The sequence below is a fragment of the Pan troglodytes genome, chromosome 20, assembly GCF_028858775.2.
Source record: "Pan troglodytes isolate AG18354 chromosome 20, NHGRI_mPanTro3-v2.0_pri, whole genome shotgun sequence".
Taxonomy (NCBI): Eukaryota; Metazoa; Chordata; class Mammalia; order Primates; family Hominidae; genus Pan; species Pan troglodytes.
In genome coordinates this window covers 8,419,958-8,442,404 of record NC_072418.2, presented here as the reverse complement: position 1 = coordinate 8,442,404, position 22,447 = coordinate 8,419,958, and the positions used below count along the sequence as shown (strand labels likewise).

Here is a 22,447-nt window from a genome sequence, read left to right as displayed (position 1 = left end):
TATCTCTGTAGAGTTGTGTGGTCAGAACAGACAAATTCCCTTTGCAAATAATAGTAAGGAAGCGCATCACTGAAAACAGGAATGAGCCGTGTGCGTGGACGCATCCATTACTGTCAAAGGGGAGACACAGAAGTCATCTAATTCCTGTGAGCTTCTCTTGCAATTCACTTTTACAGTGCCCTTTCCGGCAAGATTAGATTCTTGTGTGTTATTACTTAACTTTAATTATTTATTTATAATGCAGTCATGCCATGCATAACATTTCCGTCAACAGCAGACCACATATACAAGTGATCCCATAAGATTATAATGCTGTATTTTTCCTGTACCTTTTCTATGCTTAGTCATGTTTAGAGATACAAATACTTACCACTGTGTTACAATTGCCTGCACTGTTCACTGCAGTCACATGCTAGACAGGTTTGTAGCCTGGGAGCAATAGGTTATACCATACAGCCCAGGTGTGCTACGTAGGTTGTAGCGTCTAGGTTTCTGTAAGTATCACTCTGTGATATTCGCACAATGATGAAATTGCCTGAGGTTGCATTGCTGAGAATGTATCCCTGTCAGGAAGCAACTCATGGCCGTATTTTACTCCTGCAAGGGTGCCAAGATCATTCGATGGGGTAAAGACAGTCTTTCCAATAAATGATGCTGGGAAAACTGGGTTTCCACATTCAAAAGAATGAAATTGGACCTCCCCTGCCTTTTTTTTTTTTTTTTTTTTGAGACAGGATCTTGTTCTATCACCCAGGTTGGAGTGCAGTGGTATAATCATGGCTCACTGCAGCCTCTGCCTCCTGGGCTCAAGAGATCCTCCTGCTTCTGCCTCCCAACTAGCTGGGACCACAGGCATATGCCACCATGCCAGGCTAATTTTTAAATTTTTTATAGAGACGAGGTCTCACTATGTTGCCCAGGCTGGTCTTGAACTCCTGGCCTCAGGCAATCCTCCCACCTCACCCTCCCAAAGTGCTGGGATTACAGGCGTGAGCCACTGTGCCCAGCCAGGACTTTTATTTTATAACATACACAAAAATTAACTCAAAATGGATCAAAGACCTAAACATAAGAGCTAAAACTGTAAAATTCTTAGCAGAAAACATAGGGAGACATCTTTATGACACTGGATCTGGCAATGATTTCTTGGATAGGACATCAGAAGCACTCACAATAAAAGGAAAAACAGAAGAATTAGGCCATCAGCGTTCAAAACTTTTGTGCATCAAAGAACAGTAGCAACAGAGTAAAAAGACAACCCAAGGAATGGAAGAAAATGTTTCCAAATCATTTCTAATAAGAGGTTAATATTCAAAATAGATAAAGAATTTCTGTAACTCAGCAAAAAAATTTTTTAATGGGCAGAGGACTTGAGTAGATATTTCTGTTTCTTCAAAGAAGATATTCAGATGGCCAATAAGCAGTTGGAAAGGTGCTTCATACCAGTTATCATTGCAGAAATGCAAATCAAAACCCTAATAAGATACCACTTCACACCCATTAAGATGACTGTTACCCAAAAGAAGAAAGACAGAAAAATGTTGATAAGAATATGGATAAATTGGAACTGAACCCATGTGAACTGTTGGTAGGTGTGCAAAATAGTGTAGCTGCTTTGGAAAACAGTATTTGTACACTCAGACAGGGATTTGTACACTCATGTTCATAGCAGCATGATTTACAATAGCTAAAATGTGGTGGCAACTCAAGTGTCCACCAACAAATGAATGGATAAATAAAATGTGATCCATCTATACAATGGAATACTATTCAGCCTTGAAAAAGGAAGGAAATTCTGACACAGGCTGCAACATGGACATTATGCATTATGCTTAAGGACATCATGCTCAGTGAAAGAAATCAGACACAAAAGGACAAATCCAGCCGGGCGCAGTGGCTCACACCTCTAATCCCAGCACTCTGGGAGGCCAAGGTGGGTGGATCACCTGAGGTCAGGAGTTTGAGACCAGCCTGGCCAACATGGTGAAACCCAGTCTCTACTAAAAATATAAAATTAGCCGGGCATGGTGGCAGGCACCTGTAATCCCAGCTACTTGGGAGGCTGCAGCAGGAGAATCACTTGAACCCAGGAGGCAGAGGTTGCAGTGAGCCAAGATCGCACCACTGCACTCCTGCCTGGGCAACAAGAGCGAGATTCTGTCTCAAAAAAAAAGAAAGAAAGAAAGAAAAAAAAGGACAAATCCAGTGTGATTCCACCCCTAGGAGGTCCCTAGAGTCATCAGATCCATAGCGACAGAAAGTAGAATGGTGGGTGCCAGGGGCTGGGGAGGGGGTAGGGAGTGAGTGTTTCAGGGGGACAAAGTTTCAATTTGGGAAGATGAGAATGTTCTGGAGATGGATGGAGGTGATGGTTGCACAACAGTGTGAGTGTGCTTAATGCTACTGAACTGTATATTAAACATGGTTAAAATGGTACATTGTACATTATGCACATTTTATCACAATTAATGATAAAGAGTAATTGACTCCAATCATATTTCCCAGCATTACTTTACTAGGAGGCATATGCTTTTTATAGTTTGCCTCTAGTAAGTCCCTACACTGTCCTGCTAAAGCAGAGGATCACAGCTTTAATAAAGACCCTAAATATTTATCTTGCCTGTGGTCATGTATAGCTGAACAATGCGCAGCGAACTCATTTAGTTTCCATGCGCTTAACTGGGCTAACTCTGCTTTTGAGCCTAATGGAAAGCTTGGGGCAGGTGGAGGAGCGGTTCTTTAGCACTCACAGACGATTCCCACGCCACACTCCCATATCCGGTCTTCTCTGCCGAGAGTTCTCCCTGCCCAAGAGGTCTGGGGTGCCCTGGACACGTGTGCTCATCTCCTGTATTTGGAGATCTGGGGCTGGGAAGAGAATGAAAAGCAACCTAAACAGTAATTTAAGAATGGAGAAAATGGGACTAAATTATTCAGACACGTTTGAGTGCCTACTCGCTAGCAGGCATTTTCCGCTGCCTATAATTATGAGTAAGACATGTTCCCCCAAAGGCCATCCAAGATAGGGGTCACAGCCTGGGCAAGATGGTGAGACCCCATCTGTACAAAAAATTAAACAATTACCCGGGCATGGTGGCACATACCTGTGGTCTCAGCTTCTAGGGAAGCTGAGCGGGAGGATCACTTGAGCTCTGGAAGTGGAGGCTGCAGTGAGCCATGTTTGCACCACTGCACTCCAGCCTGGATGACAGAGCAAGACCCGGCCTCAGAATAAATAAATAAATGAATAAAAATTAAAAAAAAAAAAACGGGTCAGCAGACTACATCTAGCACACTACTGTGGGTTTTTATTTTTGTTTTTAGTTTCCACGAGTTGAGAATATTTTTTGCGTTTTTAAATGATTGGAAACAAGACAAAATATTTTGTGACACATGAAAATGATATGAAATTAAATTTCAGTGTCCATAAATAAAGATTTATTGGAGCAGCACCAGCACCAGGGTCAGAACTAGCATGAGGCAGTGAGGCCCTCGCCTGGGGTGCAAAATTTAAGGCAGTGCCTACAAAAATCCACAGTCATCAAGATACACAATGTTTTAATGCAGTATTTTAAAAAATCAAAATAAATGCCAAAAAATTTCATGATGAAGGCCGGGCACAGTGGCTCATGCCTGTAATTCTAGCACTCTAGGAAGCCAAGGCGGGTGGATCACTTGAGGCCAGGAGTTCAGGACCAGCCTGGACAACAGGGTGAAACCCCGTCTCTACAAACAATACAAAAATTAGCTGGGGGTAGTGGCACGTGCCCATACTCCCTGAGCCCGGGGAGGTTGAGGCTGCAGCGAGCCGTGTTTGTGCCACTGCAGCCTGGGCAACAGAATGAGACCCTGTCTCAAAAAAATAATGGGAAAAAAATTCCATGATGAGCAAAATGTTGAAATTTTACATAAAGACAGGATCAGCACTGCTGCTTCTTTTTCCTCTTTGCCCCAGGCTCTAGCCTGGCTCTGAAAAGCGCTGAGTGCAGCGGCCACACTCACTCCTCCTACTGTCCAGAGGCAGAGTTGAGTAGTCTCAACAGAGACCTGCAAAGCCAAAAATGTGTATTTTCTGGCCCTTATAGAAAGTTTTCCAGTGGCTAACACCTGTAATCCCAACACTTTGGGAGGCCAAAGTGGGCGGATCCCATGAGCCCAGGAGTTCAAGACCAGTCTGGGCAACATGGCAAAACCTCATCTCTACAAAAAATACAAAAACTAGTTGAGAGTGGTGGTGCACGCCTGTGGTCCTAGCTACACAGGAGGCTGTGGTGGGAGGATGGCTTGAGCCCAGGAGTTAGAGGATGAAGTGAGCTGTGATCACGCCACTGCACTCCAGCCTGTGTGACAGAGAAAGGCTCTGTCTCAAAGAAAAAAAGAAAACTTTCCAACCCCTGATAGACATCAATTCAGGAGAGAAGGACCCTCCTCTTACTATATTAATCCCCAGCAATGACTATAACCAAACTAGATCCAACATCTGGTCCATTTCCTCTCTCTACCATTTTTTTTTTTTTTTTTTTGAGACAGGGTCTTACTCTGTTGCCCAGGCTGGAATGCAATGGAACGATCACAGCTCACTGCAACCTCTGCCTCCTGGGTTCAAATGATTCTCCTGCCTCAGCCTCCCTAGTAGCCTCCCTAGTAGCTGGGATTACAGGTGTGCACCACCACACCCAGATAATTTTTGTTTTTGTTTTTGTTTTATTTTGTTTTGTTTTTGAGACGGAGTCTCACTCTGTCGCCTAGGCTAGAGTGCTGGAGTGCAGTGGCATGATCTCAGCTCACTGCAAGCTCCGCCTCCAGGTTCATGCCATTCTCCTGCCTCAGCCTCCCGAGTAGCTGGGACTACAGGTGCCCACCAGTACACCCAGCTAATTTTTTGTATTTTTTTAGTAGAGATGGGGTTTCACTGTGTTAACCAGGATGGTCTTGATCTCCTGACCTCATGATCTGCCCGCCTCGGCCTCCCAGAGTGCTGGGATTACAAGCGTGAGCCAACGCGCCCAGCCGATTTTTGTATTTTTAGTAGAGACGGGGTTTCACCATGTTGACCAGGCTGGTCTTCAACTCCCGACCTCAGGTGATCCACCCTCCTCGACCTCTGAAAGTGCTGGCATTCCGGGCATGAGCCGCCGCGCCCAGCCCTCCATCTACCTTTATATGTACCTGTTTAAAAAAGTGAGTGTACACTCAAATTATTTAATTTTTGGATAATGGTACATGTAAGCCAATAGCAATTAACACTGAATTAATAAGCATGCTAATGTTTGTGTGCTGTGATGATTTACTGAGAGTATAATTACCTGCATTAAAAATGTATAGAAGCCATCATTTACTTTCATGTTAACTAAATGCTTAATTATTTAATCCTTCATGCAATGGGCTTAGTGTTACTTGGTTTGTTTATAAAATGATATGATTCCTTCCCCAGTTCCACAGACAGGTCTTAGAAGCATAATTAATTATTCTTTTTATTTGTTTAAAATAGAGACAGGGTCTTCCTTTTCGGCCTGGTTGGCCTCAATCAATCCTCTCACCTTGGCCTCCCAAAGTGCTAGGATTACAGGCGTGAGCCACCATACCCGGCCGGGAAGCAGACTTATTATGAACTTTTTTAAAGTAGTAAATGTCTTTGTCTTGGTTTTCCTGCATTCACTCTTTCTGTCTATAATCTAAGAAGAGTGCTCTTTTAAAAGATGTAAGTCAGATTATATTGTGCCTGTGGGTTGAGCCTCCTGGGGCTTCCCTTAGCAATTGGATTTTTTTTTTTTTTTTTTTTTTTTGAGATGGAGTCTTGCTCTGTTGCCCAGGCTGGTATGCAATGGCATGATTTTGACTCACTGCAACCTTCACCTCCCAGGTTCAAGTGATTCTCCTGCCTCAGCCTCCCAAGTAACTGGGACTACAGGCGTGCGTCACCACACCCAGCTAATTTTTGTATTTTTAGTAGAGATGGGGTTTCACCAGGTTGGCCAGGCTGGTCTCAAACTCCTGACTTCATGATCCACCCACCTCAGCCTCCCAAAATGCTGGGATTACAAGCATAAGCCACTGAGCCCGGACAGCAATTGGAATTTTAAAACTCCAGACGTCTGACCTTGTCCAGGGCCTCTGCTGCTGCAAGACCTTTGCACAGCTATTCCTCTTGCCCAGGCTGCTCTCTCCCACATCCTCCCAAGGTTGGCCCCTTCTTTGCAGCTGTCAGGTCCCAGCTCAGTGCCATCCTTAGTGCCACCCATAACTGGCTATCAAGAGGGGAGCCCTCTCCACCATCACCCCTGGCTCTATCCCTCTGCAATCACCTTGCACCACAGCCCGGATCTCTACTGAACAACCTTGTGTATCTGGAACCTTGTGTATTCTTGCCTGACAAGGGTACTGGCACCCTGAGAGCAGCACTTTCATCTGACCTGCTCACCTTAGAATCCTCAGGCTGGGTGTCGTGGCTCACGTTTTAATCCCAGCATTTTGGGAGGCCAAAGTGGGAGGATTGCTTGAAGCTGAAAGTTCGAAACCAGCCTGGGCAACAAAGCAAGACCTCACCTTCTCTCTCTCTCTCTCTCTGTCTCTCTCTCACATACACACACACACACACACACACATTAACCAGGCATGTGCCTGTGGTCCCAGCTACTCACAGGAGGCTGAGGCAGGAGGAATGCTTTAGCCCTGGAGTTAGAGGCTACAGTGAGTTGTGATCTTGCCACTGCACTCTCCAGCCTAGGCAACAGAGCAAGACCCATCCCTAAAAAAACAGAATCCTCAGAGCCTAGAATGGGGCTGGGCACTCAGTAGATGCACCTGGTTTTTCTTTTCTTTTTTTTTAATTTATATTTTAAATCTACATACAGTCGTGTTTGCCTTTTTAGGTTTGCTGTTGTATGGTTTTTCACACTTGCATACTTTTTTTTTTTTTTTTTTTTTTTTTGAGACAGAGTCTTGCTTTGTTGCCAGGCTGGAGTGCAATGGTGCAATCTCAGCTCACTGCAACCTCCGGCTCCCTGGTTCAAGCGATTTTCCTGCATTGGCCTCCCGAGTAGCTGGGACTACAGGCACGAGCCACCATGCCCAGCTAATTTTTGTATTTTTAGTAGAGACGGAGTTTCACCATGTTGGCCAGGATGGTCTCGATCTCCTGACCTCGTGATCCACCCACCTCAGCCTTCCAAAGTGCTGGGATTACAGGCGTGAGCCACCACACCCGGCCCACTTGCATAGATTCTTATAACCTCCATCTCAAACAGGATGGAGAGCAAGTCCAACCTCTCTCTGTAGTCAGACCCTGGCCCCATTCTTAGCCTCTGGCCACCATCTGCTGTCCCTTTCTATAGCTCTGCCTTTTCCAGAATGTCGTATAAATGGAAACGTACATTGTGCAGCTTTTGAGACTGGCTACATTCACTTGGCATAAATGCCTCTGGGATTCATTCTGTCATTGCGTGTGTCAGTCGTTTGTTCCTTTTATTGCTGGAGCACAGTCCTTGTGTGATCCTACCACAGTTTGTTTGTCTGGTATATTTTCTCTTCATGATGGATGTTGAATTAACATGAAAACCTCTGGTTGTAAGAGCGACAGCATACTCTAGACAAGTACACTAAATTGTAGTGATACTCCCTGCACAAACAGCCATTCTGTTTGGTAATTTACAGGATTACAGTTTGGTAATTTACAGGAACCTGCATGTCTTAGAATGTTTACCAATGAATTACAACTTTTAAAATGATATGCAAGTAATGGCCAGGCGCCGTGGCTCACGCCTATAATCCCAGCACTTTGGGAGGCCAAGGCAGGTGGCTCTCTTGAGGTCAGGAGTTCGAGACCAGCCTGGCCAACATGGTGAAACCCCGTCTCTACTAAAAATACAAAAATTAGCTGGACATGGTGGCGTGCGCCTGTAATCCCAGCTACTTGGGAGGCTGAGGCACTAGAATAGTTTGAACCCAGGAGGTGGAGGTTGCAGTGAGCTGAGATTGTGCACTGCACCCCAGCCTGGGAGACAGAGCAAGATTCCATCTCAAAAAATAAAAATAAAAATAAAATGATATGCAAGTAATACAAGTAACATTCTCCTGGGAAGGACCACCATCTACAGCAGGAGATTCAGAAATGAAAATTTCTCTTTTCGTCTTTCTGTCTATCCCACCTCATATGAGGTAAGCACTGTTAGTCATATAACTTGTGTCCTTCTAGATCTTTTTAAGGTCCCTTTACCTATTTTATAGTATGTATAGCTGGGTTTTTTTTCAACATAAATTTATTCTGCAAATATTTGAGAGCCTGCTGTGTGCCAGGCACTGCAGATGTTGGCTTTCTTTCTTGGAGACGGTACCTCTTCTTTTTAATGGCAGCATAGTTTTAGAGCTAGGATGCACCATAAGGTACTTAATGATTTTCCTATTGATGAACATTTGTTTCTAATTTTTTATGACTTCAACTAATGCCACTGGGGACAGGTCGTCAATATACTTTTTTTTTTTTTTTTTTTTTTACAGCTGTGCTGAGATCTGTTTTACATACCGTAAAGCTCACCCATTTGAAGTGTATGGTTCAGTGGGTCTTAGTATACTATCTTCACAGAACATTTTCATCACTCCGAAAAGAAGAAACCCTGAACCTGCCATGAACAGCCACTTGCCCTTCCTCCTCCCAGCCCCGGGCAACTGTGAATCCACTTTCTGCCTCTGTGGATTTGCCTGTTTTGAACCTTTCATATAAACAGAATCACACACTATGTGGCCTTTTGTGACTGGCTTCTTCCACGTAACATAATGTTTTCAGGGTCCACTGTCCATCCGTTTACAGCATGTGCCAGTGCCTCGTTCCTTTTTTTTTTTTTTTTTTTTGAGATGGAATTTTGCTCTTGTTGCCCAGGCTGGAGTGCAATGGCGCGATCTTGGCTCACTGCAACCTCCGCCTCCCGGGTTCAAGCGATTCTCCTGCCTCAGCCTCCCAAGTAGCTGGGATTACAGGCATGTGCCACCACGCCCGGCTAATTTTGTATTTTAATAGAGACAGGGTTTCTCCATGTTGGTCAGGCTGGTCTCAAACTCCTGACCTCAGGTGATCCACCCGCCTCAGCCTCCCAAAGTGCTGGGATTACAGGTGTGAGCCACCGCGCCCGGCCGCCTTCGTTTATCCATCCATCAGTTGACAAATATTTGGGCTGTTGCTACTTTGGACATTAGGACATTGTCCATTAGGACAATGCTGCTGTGAGCATTGGTATCCAAGCATTTGTGTGGCCATGCACCGTTTAGCACATGTCTACTTCTGCAGGATGAATTTTGAGGAGGGGAAAAAGACCCCACTTATAGCTAGCTCTTTGTCTCTGACTGTGTAGGTTTGAACATCTCGTAAGTCTTGAGAAATGCTTGGAGGCCATTTCCTGCAGAGGCACACTCCCCTCTTGGGTGGGCTGGGGGAGGCAGTGGCAGAGCCCAGCCCACCTGCCCCAGCCACCAGTGCTCCCGGGTTTTGCATTCAGCCCCTGGCACACACTCATGGCTAACCCTGGTGCCCTTGCCTGTCTTTGACCCAGCACTGGCGAAGGAATTGGCAAAGCCACCAGGTTAATGATGCAAGCCCCAGAAACTTGCGGCATAGATGAGAAGGCAAACAGCCTCTCCTTTTGGAGAACTAAAGAGATTTAAGGAAGCTTGCTGGCTCACTCCCTCTCACCGGCAAGGATGGCACTAAACACAGTCCGCATCAATCACCGTTTTTGTTAAGCGATTTATGAGTTGCTCAGCCGAGAATAAGGTTGCACGTGGTAGGAGGAGTTCTGTGTGCACCGAGGTCTCATGGAAGGACTGGATTTCTAGGGAAGAAAAGGGAAAAGGGAGTTGATGTTAAAATATCATTTCTATAACAGTAATGCAGTAGTGTTCATCTAGAAGGAGAGCTGCCACATTTGGCAAGATGCTGGGAGAGAAACAAGTATTAAGTACTTGGTTAAAATGACAAACCCCACAAATATGCCCTGGAATGAATATAGCTCATAGCAGGAGGCACTCCCTAAAGGGCTTAGCAACATCACAAATAGCGAAGAGTTTTTGAAATCACAAATAGCAAACAGCATAACTGCTTTTAGTTTCAGATATTTAAATCTGCAAAAAATCAGTAGATGATGTGGGTTACGTTATAATGGTGTGAATTACAACGATGACGCTGATGAACATTTATGGGCATTTTCCGTGTGCTGGGCTGGCCATTAAACTCCACACTTTGTAGGACTCCTCTCATTGAACACAACCACCCAACACAGATAGAAGTATTTTCTCCGTTTATGGACAAAGAAATGGAAGTGCAGAAAGATTTAAGTCCCTGGCTGAGGTCACCCAGCTAGAAACTGGAGGACCCAGGCACCGGACCCAGGCACCCTCGCCTAGCCTCCTGTTTTAGAGCTAGGATGCACCGTAAGGTAGTTAATGGTATTCCAGTTGATGAACGTTTGTTTCTTATTTATGTATTTATTTATTTTGAGACAGAGTCTCGCTCTGTCACCCAGGCTGGAGTACAGTGGCACCATCTCGGCTCACTGCAACCTCAGCCTCCCGGGTTCAGGCGATTCTCCTGCCTCAGCCTCCCAAGTAGCTGGGATTACAGGCATGCGCCACCACGCATGGCTAATTTTTGTATTATTTTTTAGTAGAGATGGGGTTTCGCCATGTTGGCCAGGCTGCTCTCGAACTCATGACCTCAAGTGATCTGCCCACCTTGGCCTCCCAAAATGTGCTGGGATTACAGGCATGAGCCACCGCCCCCAACCTCGTTTCTAATTTTTTGTGAACACCAAGCTCCGAAAGCCAAGTAAAGGGGTGACGCTGTGTATTTCAGAGCTCGATATTCCCTCTGCTTTCTTCCTCTCCTCTGTCCCCTATGCCAGATCCTCCAACTGTTCATGACCTTTGAACTTGAGAAGGGACCTCTTTTCTGCTTTATCTACACCTGCTTTCCTGGTGATCTCACCGAGGTACAAGAGTTGAAATGCATCTTAGAACCTCCAGTGTCCTAGTGTCTGCAGCCTGGCTCACTCCCCGAATCCTGGACTTGTGTACCTAGCTGCCTAGGTGGCAGCTGCATGTGGGTGTCATCTGATGGGCATCTGAGGCTTCTGTCACCCAAAACTGGGTACCTGATTCGACCTCACACTTGTCTCTCCCCAGACCACGGGCTTCCCCAGCTCAGCACCGGGCAGCTCCATTCTCTAGGTGCTCAGGCCAACCCCAAGCCTTAAGTCAGCCTCGACTCCTCTCTTTCTTTCACCCTCTATGTCAAACCCGTCAGCAAACCTGGCTGGCTCTGTCTTCAGGTGTCTCCCAAATGAGAGCACTCCTATCACGTAAGTCTTTGTCACCTCTGACCTGGTTGTCCAGCCCTGACGTTTGCTTCCATTGACCGTTGATACTTCCAAAATATCTGTCAGACTGTGTCCCTGTGCCCTAAACCTTCCAGTAGCTTCCCAGCACACTCAGAGCGAAAGCCAAAGACTCCACTGTGGCCTCCTTGTGTCTCTAAGTCCATCTTCTCCTCCTCCTCCTCCTCCTCCACCTTCTCCTCCTCTTCTTCCTCCTCTTCCTCCTTCTCCTCCTGTCTTAATCTGTTTGGGCTGTTTCAGCAAAAGGCCATAGACTGGGTGGCTGTAAACAACAGACACGCATCTCTCAGCCCTGGAGGTGGGAAGTCTGAGAAGAGGGTGCCAGCAGGGTCAGGTTCTGGTGAGGGCTTCCCTCTGGGATGCAGACGGCTGTCTTCTTGCTGTGTCCTCACATCACATGGTGGGAAGCCAGAGAGAGCTCTCTGGGGTCCCTTCCATAAAGGAGGGCATGATCCCACCCTCATGACCTAATCACCTCCCAAAGGCCCCACCTTCTAAAGCCACTGCCTTGGGGTGAGGAGTTCAGCATAGGAATTTAAGGGGACACAACATTCAACCCCCAGCATTCCCCCAGCTCCCTCTGGTGGCCTCCTCACGTGACCCATGTGACCCCACATGTCCCGTGTGCCTCAGCCTTGCCGAGCACCATCCCTGGCAGAGCCTTCTCAGCGGCGACACTTTCCTCACCTCACTCTGCCTCTGTCCTGTCACTGCCCCAGGTCACCTTGTTGCCCCTGGCCCATGCCGCACTCCACTTGTGCATTTGAGTGTATTTTTCTTCAGAGCATTTGTCACCTCCTGCTGTTCTGTGTCCATGGTGTCGTCTGTCTCTCCCTGAGGGGTCAGCCCCACATGGTCAGGGACTCAATCTGTTTCATTCCCTGCTGTGTCCTCAGCACTTGGAGCCGGCACATGGCAGATGCTCAGACTGTGTTTGTTGAATGAATGAACGATGGCTGAGTGTCCAGGCTCTGAGGGAGTGTGTTATGGGCACCCTTCAAGCCCCAGCCCCTGTACCCAGGGCACTGTGTGGGGTGAGGAGATGCACCGGCACAGGCCGGGTGCTAAGAGGAAGGTGGAAAGGTTCTAGCCCACCTTCTCTTCTCGTTGACTTGAGGTTAGGAAGGGGCTAGCTTGGGATGAGAGGAGGAGCTTCCTCCACACTGTGGCATCTGTCCCCCGCCTGAGGTTCCACCTGAACTCCTGCCACAAGCTCTAGATCTGTTCCTGTGCCGCACCCCCACCCCTGCTACAAAACCCCGGCTCTCTGTTTGCCCACCTGGTCCGCCGCTTTGGGCAGAGCTGCCCTTCATTCATTTTCCATCTTCCCGAGGGCTGACCTTGGCTGCTGTGGGTCATTAGTGATGAGGCCCAGAACCTCAGCTGGGGCAGAACGAGTTCCTGCTGCCCAGGGCCGGCCTGTCTGGGGGCTGCCTAGAAGTCGCCCTGTGGTCCTCTATAGTCATTCCTGTGTGAGGACGAGACACACACTTTCCACTTGCTGGAGAGGAGGGTCTGGGCGGCTTTTTATTGGTGCATTCACCCTCTCAGATACTTCCTGATCAGTATGAGCTGGGTAAACAGCCAGTTCAGATGGCTCAGACTCCCGGAAGAGGAGCATTTAGCCCAAATTACTGGTATTAGCTGTCCGCATTCAACCTTATCTTAACCATGAAATTTGCATGGTAAAAAAGAGAATTTGACTTACACAGAAATGCAACTGTGTCTTCATCGTTCCACTCTACAGCAAGCTTCAGAGGGCTTTCATCCATTCAGCCTTCCTTCTTTCCATCTTTAATTGTTTTGAAATTCCATTTGGATGGAAATATTTCAAATATTTATTTTTTTGTTTTTATCTATTTTTTGCAGTTTTTATGGTTTTATTTAAACACAAAACATGCACATGAGCCGTCTACTCATTTTCTTCACTGTGCAGCCTGGCATTGGAATTGGTGACTCTGACGGCAGCTGGGCGGCCCTTTCCACGATGGTTTTGCGTTTCTTGGAGGAAACACAGGGAGATTTGTTGCACATCAGCACTTCCAGCTCCTTGACGTTGGGGACCAGGAACTTCCGGAAGCCACTGGGCAGCATGTGCTTTGTTTTTTGTTGCTCCCATAACCAGTGTTGGGCATCAAGATCTGGCCCTTGCAGGCGCGGTGGCTCATGTCTGTAATCCCAGCACTTTGGGAGGCTGAGGATCACCTGAGGTCAGGAGTTTGAGACCAGCCTGGCCAACATGGTGAAACCCCGTCTCTAATAAAAATACAAAAACTAGCCAGGCATGGTGGTGGGCGCCTGTAATCCCAGCTACTCTGGAGGCTGAGGCATGAGAATTGCTTCAATCCGGAAGGCGGAGGTTGCAGTGAGCTGAGATCGCACCACTGCACTGCAGCCTGCACAACAGAGTGAGACTCCGTCTCAAAAAAGAAAAAAAAAATCTGGTCCTTGAACCTTCTGCAAACCCTATTGTCAGTACCTCTGGGTTTCCTCCAGTTACACTTAATTTTGACATGTTGGTCTGACTGGTGCCAGATGAACTCCTTGGTTCTCTTTTTGACGATCTTGGGCTTCACGAGGGGTCTGAGGGCGGCCATGATGCTGAGGAGGAGACAGCTGCCACCTCCATAGGCAGCACTGAAGAGAGAGGGGCCTTTTTTTCTCTTTTTTCTTTGTTATGTCCTTGGAAGGAAGACTTCATGTTTCTTTTCTGAGAGACAGGATCTCTCTCTGTCGCCCAGGCTGGAGTGCAGTGGTATAATCATTGCTCACTGCGTCCTCCACCTCCTGGCCTCAAGCAGTCCTCCTGCCTCAGCCTCCTGAGTAGCTGGGACCGCAGGCACACCCACCTTACCCGAATAATTTTTATTTTTTTTTCTCTAGAGACGAGGTCTCGCTTTGTTACCCAGGCTGGTCTCAAACTCCTGGCCTCAGGCAATTCTCCCACCTCAGCCTCTCAGAGCACTGGGATTACAGACATGAGCCACTGCTCCTGGCCCAAATATTTATCTTTTAAAATGTATGCAGAAGTGAAACATGCTTTCCAAGAGCAGCAACGGGCAGGGTCACCCAGCACCCAGGTGGATACTTCCGCCGCCAAGGCTTCTAGAAGCCAGGACAAATGGAAAGAATATTGGAACATGGAAAGGTCTGAAAGGTGGCAATTTGTCCAAATCTACAGTTGAATCAGAAAAGAAGCGGTGGGTCAGGAAGAGGGTGATTTGAGTTCTGTTTCATCAGACTCATCTCTGTTTCTCTTTCCATCTCTCAGGCGGAGTTAGAACATTTTATTCCATTTTTTTATCCAAAATTATCTTTTGCTCGGATTTGGGAACTGACTTAATACGGAGCTGGGAATGGAGACACCAAAAACAGAACCAGACAAAGCTGAGGGTTTGTTCTCGCCCCTCCTGGACAGCGTGAGTTGCTCGCTGCTTTCAGGCCCTGTCTGAAGTCATCCCCAACCCCACACCGGGAGAAAATGTTTCCTGAGAAAAATGAAAACCCCTCTCAAAACTTGATGGAATAGGAAAGCCATTTAAAATATTTTACAGGTTTTAAGGTGCCTTTTTACATTTTAAAAATAACATTTCCCCTCAAGCTTTTGTATTAAATTGCCTTTCTAAAACAGAATTGATTTTAGTGTATCTTCTTAGAATTAATTGGGACTAATTAGTTAAAAAACCTAAAATACCTCCAACATTTCCCTCTTTGGGTTTAATTCTAATAATGAGTTTAACAAAAAGACCCTTTTGCTGCATCTTCTCAGCGCACACTGAGGTTTTGCTTTGGGGTTGAAACTTTCATGGGGACAGAAATAGAATGTCCTTTTGTCGTTCTCATTGGGTTGGATGGTGGCATTTGAGACAAGCAAAGAGATGACGGATGGAATAAATATTTCTAATTTGGTCTTTCTTCACTTCATTTTCATTTCTTCAGAGATCCCTGGGTCTTGCTGAGGGGATCTCTGACTTGGCTTGATTTTCTGTCCCGGGCCAATTGAGATATGTCTGTGCCTCAAAGATAGACGATCACTTAAAAGTACCGACAGGATCTTTCCCTCCCAAAGACAGGCGAGACCTCCTCCCGTCAGGCTGAGTCCATTCCTTGTCTGGAGCCAGGGAGCTCTGCTTCCCAAACTCTCACAGCAAGATTCTTGGCCTCACTCATTTGTCTTGCATTAAATTTCCTTGCAATCTTGCATAATTCGAGCATGACTTAGCAAGAAATGCATTTTTAATATGTGACTCTAACACTTTCTTATTTAAGGATGCATGTTTGTACGTTGACATAGCAAGAAAAATAGGTATATTAAAACTCATTTCTAATAATACTCGAGTGTGGAAAGATTAGCCACTTGGCAAATTTGAAAAGAGGTATGGAGTAACCATAAGGAAAGCAGTGAGGGCCAGGCACGGGGGCTCACGCCTGCAGTCCCACACTTTGGGAGGCTGAGGTGGGAAGACTGCTTGAGGCCAAGAGTTCAGGACCAGCCTGGACAACATAGTAGGACCTTGCTACTACAATTTTTTTGTTTGTTTGTTTTAAGTAGCCAGGCGTGGTGGTGTGCACCTGTAGTCCTAGCTACATGGGAGGCTAAGGCAGGACAATCACTGGGCTGAGGGCCCAGGAGTTTGAGGCTGCAGTGAGCTATGATCCAACCACCGTACTCCAGCCTGGGTGACAGAGCAAGACCCTGTGTCTAGAAAAGAAAAAGAAAGCAGTGAAAAAGGCAAATCATGTGCATAAACCTGAGGAGTGGGGCTTCTGTCAGGCGTTGAGGTGGGACCATGGGGTGGGGGCAAGTATTGGTCACATGGAGCCCATATGTGCCTATGAACCCAGGGTCTGCTGGAGGCTCTGATGTGAGATCTGTGGACCTAGGTCATCATACTTGATACCCAGGCCCTATCGTGTGGCTTCAAGCCCGTCCACCCTGCTGAGAGTGGAGGCCCCCAGCAGCCAGCTATTGAGGCTGGCGAGGAGTAAACACAGGGATTCCATGGATGAAGAATGGGATTGGGGACCAGGACCCCCCCCCCCAGAAGGACTATGACTTGGTGTCCACCTTCCAGGGTGGACACTCTGTCTTCTCTCCTGTACTGGTGGATGCATATCCATGCACCTAGCCCTGGCCAAGCCCACCTGTGTTCTGCAGGACATCCCATTCCATCCCATCCACATCCCATCCCATTCCATCCCATCCACATCCCATCCCATCCCATCCCATCCCATCCACATCCCATCCCATCCCATCCCATCCCATCCCATCCCATCCACATCCCATCCCATCCCACTCCATCCACATCCCTTTCCATCCCATCCACATTTCATCCCACCCCATCCACATCCCATCCCATCCACATCCCATCCCATCCCATCCCATCCCATCCACATCCCATCTCATCCACATCCCATCCCATCCACATCCCATCCCATCCCATCCACATCCCATCTCATCCACATCCCATCCCATCCCATCCACATCCCATCCCATCCCATCCCATCCCATCCACATCCCATCCCATCCCATCCCATCCACATCCCATCCCATCCCATCCCATCCCATCCTATCCACATCCCATCCCATCCCATCCCATCCCATCCACATCCCATCCCATCCCATCCCATCCACATCCCATCCACATCCCATCCCATCCCATCCACATCCCATCCCATCCCATCCCATCCCATCCACATCCCATCCCATCCCATCCCACTCTATCCACATCCCTTTCCATCCCATCCACATCTCATCCCACCCCATCCACATCCCATTCCACCCCATCCACATCCCATCACATCCCATCCACATCCCATTCCATCCCATCCCATCCACATCCCATCCCATCCCATCCACATCCCATCCCATCCCATCCCACTCTATCCACATCCCTTTCCATCCCATCCACATCTCATCCCACCCCATCCACATCCCATTCCACCCCATCCACATCCCATCACATCCCATCCACATCCCATTCCATCCCATCCCATCCACATCCCATCCCATCCCATCCCATCCCATCCACATTCCACCCCATCCACATCCCATCACATCCCATCCACATCCCATTCCATCCCATCCCATCCACATCCCATCCCATCCCATCCCATCCCATCCCATCCCATCCTATCCACATCCCATCCCATCCCATCCCATCCACATCCCATCCCATCCCATCCCATCCCATCCCATCCTATCCACATCCCATCCCATCCCATCCCATCCACATCCCATCCCATCCCATCCCATCCCATCCCATCCCATCCCATCCACATCCCATCTCATCCCATCCACATCCCATCTCATCCCATCCACATCCCATCCCATCCCATCCCATTCCATCCCATCCCATCCACATCCCATCCCATCCCATCCCATCCACATCCCATCCCATCCCATCCCATCCTATCCACATCCCATCCCATCCACATCCCATCCCATCCCATCCCACTCTATCCACATCCCTTTCCATCCCATCCACATCTCATCCCACCCCATCCACATCCCATCCTACCCCATCCACATCCCTTTCCATCCCATCCACATCTCATCCCACCCCATCCACATCCCATTCCACCCCATCCACATCCCATCACATCCCATCCACATCCCATTCCATCCCATCCACATCCCATCCCATCCCACCCCATCCACATCCCATCCCACCCCATTCACATCCCATTCCACCCCATTCACATCCGATTCTATCCCATCCACATCCCATTCCATCCCATCCACATCCCATCCCATCCCATCCCATCCACATCCCATCCCACCCCATCACATCCCATTCCACCCCATTCACATCCGATTCTATCCCATCCACATCCCATTCCATCCCATCCACATCCCATTCCATCCCATCCACATCCCATTCCATCCCATCCATGAAAGAACATCCACTTGCAAGTCTCCCTTCTTTCTCCTATCCCAGTTCCCTCCTGGTAGGTCCTACCTGCTATTCTTTCATTTTCAGAAACCCGCTCTCGGTTTCCTCTTCCAGCTGCCTCCCCATTCCTCTTCCTATCTTTCTAGCAAAAATTCCTCAAAAGAGCCATCTGGTCCTCCTGTCTCCAGTTCTGCTCCACTTGGGGCTCTCTTGAACCTGCTCCAACCTCTGTGGCTTTTGCACACACTTTTCCCCTGGAGCTCCTCTGTCACAATCACTGGTGACCTCCACTTTGCTGATTCCAGTGATCACCACTCAGCCCCAGAGTCAGTTGGTTCTCAGGACACCACTTGCTTATACTTCTTTGGCCTCTTTTCAGGCTCCTGCTTCTTTGGGATCTCTAAATGGTAGACAGCCCCAGAACTCAGCCCTAGGCCTCTTCTCTCTGCTCTTCCTTGGTGAGCCCAGATAGTCTTATGGTTTTAACTAGGTCATTTATACACTGATGACTCCAGCCTACATCCTGTATACACTGGTGGCTCTAGCTCATGTTCTCTATACACTGATGGCTCCAGCCATGTCATCTATACACTGATGGCTCCATCCCATGTTCTCTATACACTGATGGCTTCAGCCCACATCCTCTAGACACTGGTGGCTCTAGGTCATGTCCCCTACACACTGATGGTTCCAGCTATGTTATCTATACATTGATGGCTCTAGTTCATATATTCTATACACTGATGGCTCCAGCCTGCATTCTCTATACACTGATGGCTCCAGCTCACCCCTCAGCCTGAGACTTATGTAATATGCCTGCTTTCTCAGCATCTCAACCTGGGTGTCTAGGAGCCTCTAACACTTTACACCTTCAGAACTCAACTCCCAAGTGCTCTCCAGGCCTTTTTCTTGGGTAATTTTCCTGACCTCATCCTTTTAGTTGCCAAAAACCTTGGAGGTACCCTTGACCCGACAGCAAATCTGGCTGACTCTACCTCCTATGTTTATCCAGAGTCTGATGGCTTTGCCCCTCCATGGCTCACAGCCAGGCCCCCCTCCCTTGCCCAGATTATCACATTAGCCTCCAGATTGCTCTCTCTGCTCCCACCCTTTTCCTTCTTCCCCTATTCTCAACCCAGCAGCCAGAGGGGCCTGGTTAAAATGCAAGTCAAACCAGGCCATTCCTGGGCTCAAACCTTGTGATGGCTTCCATTTACCCCAAGCAAAAGCCAGAGCCCCTACAATGGCCTGTGTGGGCCTTTCTCCTTGCCTTCTGGTTCACTCAGCTCCAGTTTCAAGCCGGGCATTGTCCCACCTCGGGGCCTTTGTACTGGCTTTTCCCTCCATTAGGAACGCTCTTCCCCAGGATATCTGGACAGCTCCGTCCCACACCTTCCTCATCTCTTTAATGAGCCCACCCAGGGAAGCATTTGACAACCCTTTAAAAATTGCAGCCCCTTCCTATCCCAGCACTCCTTCTGTCTGCTTCCTTTTCCCCCTTGGTACTTGTCACCATATGATATAGGGTGTCATCTGACGTACGACATATTTTTCTCACTTACCTTGTTTACTGTCCATATGCCCCTATCCTCCCGCATGGTCTAGAATAGAAACTCCATGAGGGCAGGGAATTGTGTTTTGATGACTGGTCAATGCCAGGCCCATGCTATGGATCCAATAAATATTTTATTGAAATCAATGAATGACACAGGATCTCTGTTACTCATCCTTCTGGACATGGGGTTTGGAGTCCTCACAGCCGCACCTCAATGCCTCCCTTGGGATGCAGCATCCAGGCAGAACCCGGCCGTGTCCCCTAAGCAAAGCCTCCCATGGCACCAGCTGCTGGTGGTTTGACCTCTAGCACTAGCATTCAAGGTTGTCACCACATCACCACTTAGCCATACATTAACAGCCCAAGAGTCTGGCTTCAAATTCCTCATCTCCCTGCAACACAGATTCAAATTCTAACAGTATAGAATCTGTCTTCCTTTCTTCTCAGGGAGGCATGTCTATTCCATTCCTATTCTAGGAATGACTCCTGGATGATATCTTAAAAAAACCGTTTCTGTGCACTGACTGTGTCTGTCTCAGAGGGCAAACCTCCGCTGAGAGCTCCTTGAAAGCTATGCTTGGTCATGCACAATCTATCAGCACTGTGTGCTTTTATCATCCAAAATGCTGACCCATCGAGGCTGCAGCTACATGCTGCTCATTCTATCAAAATGTTTTAAGATCCTTGGCCGGGCCCACCAAAAACAAGAGCACTGCTTAGAGCTCTGTGTTCCCCTTGAAAGGTGGTGGTGCCACTTCACCCTCTCCCGGTCCCAAAGCCTCAGAGAAGCCATGCTCAGCCTGAACTGCTCCAGGCAGAACAAAAGCTGAACTAGCTTCAGTTTAGCCCTTTTCTTTTCCCCCTTCATGGGTTGAGATTGCCCAACCATGTGCCTCCTCTTTCCGGAGATATGTGTCCCTTGTGTGTCCTGCCATCTGGGGGCATCTGATGTGGCCTGGCTTCCTCTTAGAAAAGTCTTCCTCTCTCCGGGTAGGGAGGGAAGAGCCGGCGCAGTGATGTCAGAGATATACTGTAAGTCCCTCCCGGCAAAGCCCCACAAGGCATTTCTGACGCTGAGTCAGTGGTTCCCTTTGCACTTGTTCCATACGTACATGATATTTCCAAAAGTCTTTTTAATTTGGTATCAACTCCTCTGTTTTCACACTTTTTTCCAAATAGCTTAATCCATGATTCATTTTACTTCGCCCAGAAAACACTTGTGCAGCTATGAACCCTCCCACATTGTTTGTTTGATGATAAATAGATTCTTTCCTCTTGGAGAAAAGGGCACTTTCTCCTCCCAGTACTAGGAAGGATTGAAATCCCTCCTGTGATGCCCTCTTACCTCAGAGAGAGTTGTTCCTCCTTGGGTTTTGTTATTTCAGAACAAATATGGTAAACTGTTTTCCCCTCAGTTACTATAGAGAAGAGATTATTTGCCTTTCTCTTAGGGCTTCTGAAAATAATAGATTACATATTTGAGAGGGTTTTTTTTAGATCTGGTTAATGTGAGATAGAGGGGGTTGCTCCGGGATGACATTGTTTGGTTTGGGAAGTATTCTCCCGGTTGCCCAGCAACAGGCTCTTGGAAACGGGAGTGGACTGCGTTGCCCCTGGCAACCGTTGTTACTTAGCAAACAATGAGGGCCGGGCAAATAGTGCCAAGACTGCGGACTCCAGGTTTTAATTGAACATCTGCATATATTTTTCTCTGATTAAATTTGAGTTTGATTTGCCACAACAGGTAGACACGGATCCACTCGGGATCTGCTTGAAAGAACCAATATTGTAATGTTGACTCCCATGCTGCACAAACGCAGAGGCCCCATTGAAACAAACTTCTGGCCATTCGAATATGTCCTAGACTGCTCTCAACTGGAGACTTATTTTAGTCTTAAGTGGAATTTCTTTTTTGATCTAATTCCTGGTGTTCAGAAAATCATTACTTGTCCAACCTACTACCGTACATCACTGATAAATCCGCAATTTCTGGAGCGCTTTTCAGCACGATGCCTTCATTTCTGCTGCCTAAGAATTTCAGAAGAGCAAAGAGTTGAGCCCTGGCTGGCTCACATGTAGAGACATTCACAGATAGGGTTGGCTGAGGGTGGAAATTGGACCCAGCACCTTCTGGTTTCATGTGCTCAATGTTCCTGTTAAGAAGTTGGGTCCACCCGTGGCCCTCAGTGGGATGTGTATGTTATGTTTATTAAGGGAGGTCGCACGTTCCCACTAACAAAGTGCCCTGTTGATGGGCACTTTGCAGCCACAGGTTGGATTTTGATCAAAACAGCCTCACTCCCCCACCTCCTCCGCTGGCAAGCCAGAGATAGCGATTGTTGACAAGGGTTTGTTGCTTAGGTAAACACCACCCCTGAACTTCATTCAGAGCGGGTGACACATTTCTTCCCCTCCTCCCAGCCCCGCCCCCACTGCCAGGGCTATAAATTCAGAACTGTTAGCCAAGACAGGTTTTTGGTGAAGACTTTATTCTTCCTTATTCATCTAGAGTGCAATCTGACTAATGCAGCAACAGCCGCAAAAGTGCCGCCTGTAACAGACACTGCAGCCCGTCACTAAAACAGCTCCTGTGGTTCCCGTGGTGAGACTCGCTT

The 22,447-nt window shown here is 47.6% G+C and overlaps 1 protein-coding gene and 1 long non-coding RNA gene across 14 annotated transcripts in view; one reads left to right on the top strand and one right to left on the bottom strand.

Annotated features, from left to right (window-relative positions):
- The window catches only part of RFX2 (regulatory factor X2), a 208,085-nt gene that overhangs the window by 112,261 nt on the left and 73,377 nt on the right, over window positions 1-22,447 (top strand). The window lies entirely within an intron of this gene.
- Window positions 2,502-21,382, bottom strand: LOC107969648 (uncharacterized). The gene is made up of 3 exons (XR_010153684.1): window positions 21,178-21,382; window positions 9,683-9,821; window positions 2,502-2,868 (listed from the first exon to the last, which is right to left on the bottom strand). It is a non-coding gene; the product is annotated as an uncharacterized LOC107969648 (long non-coding RNA).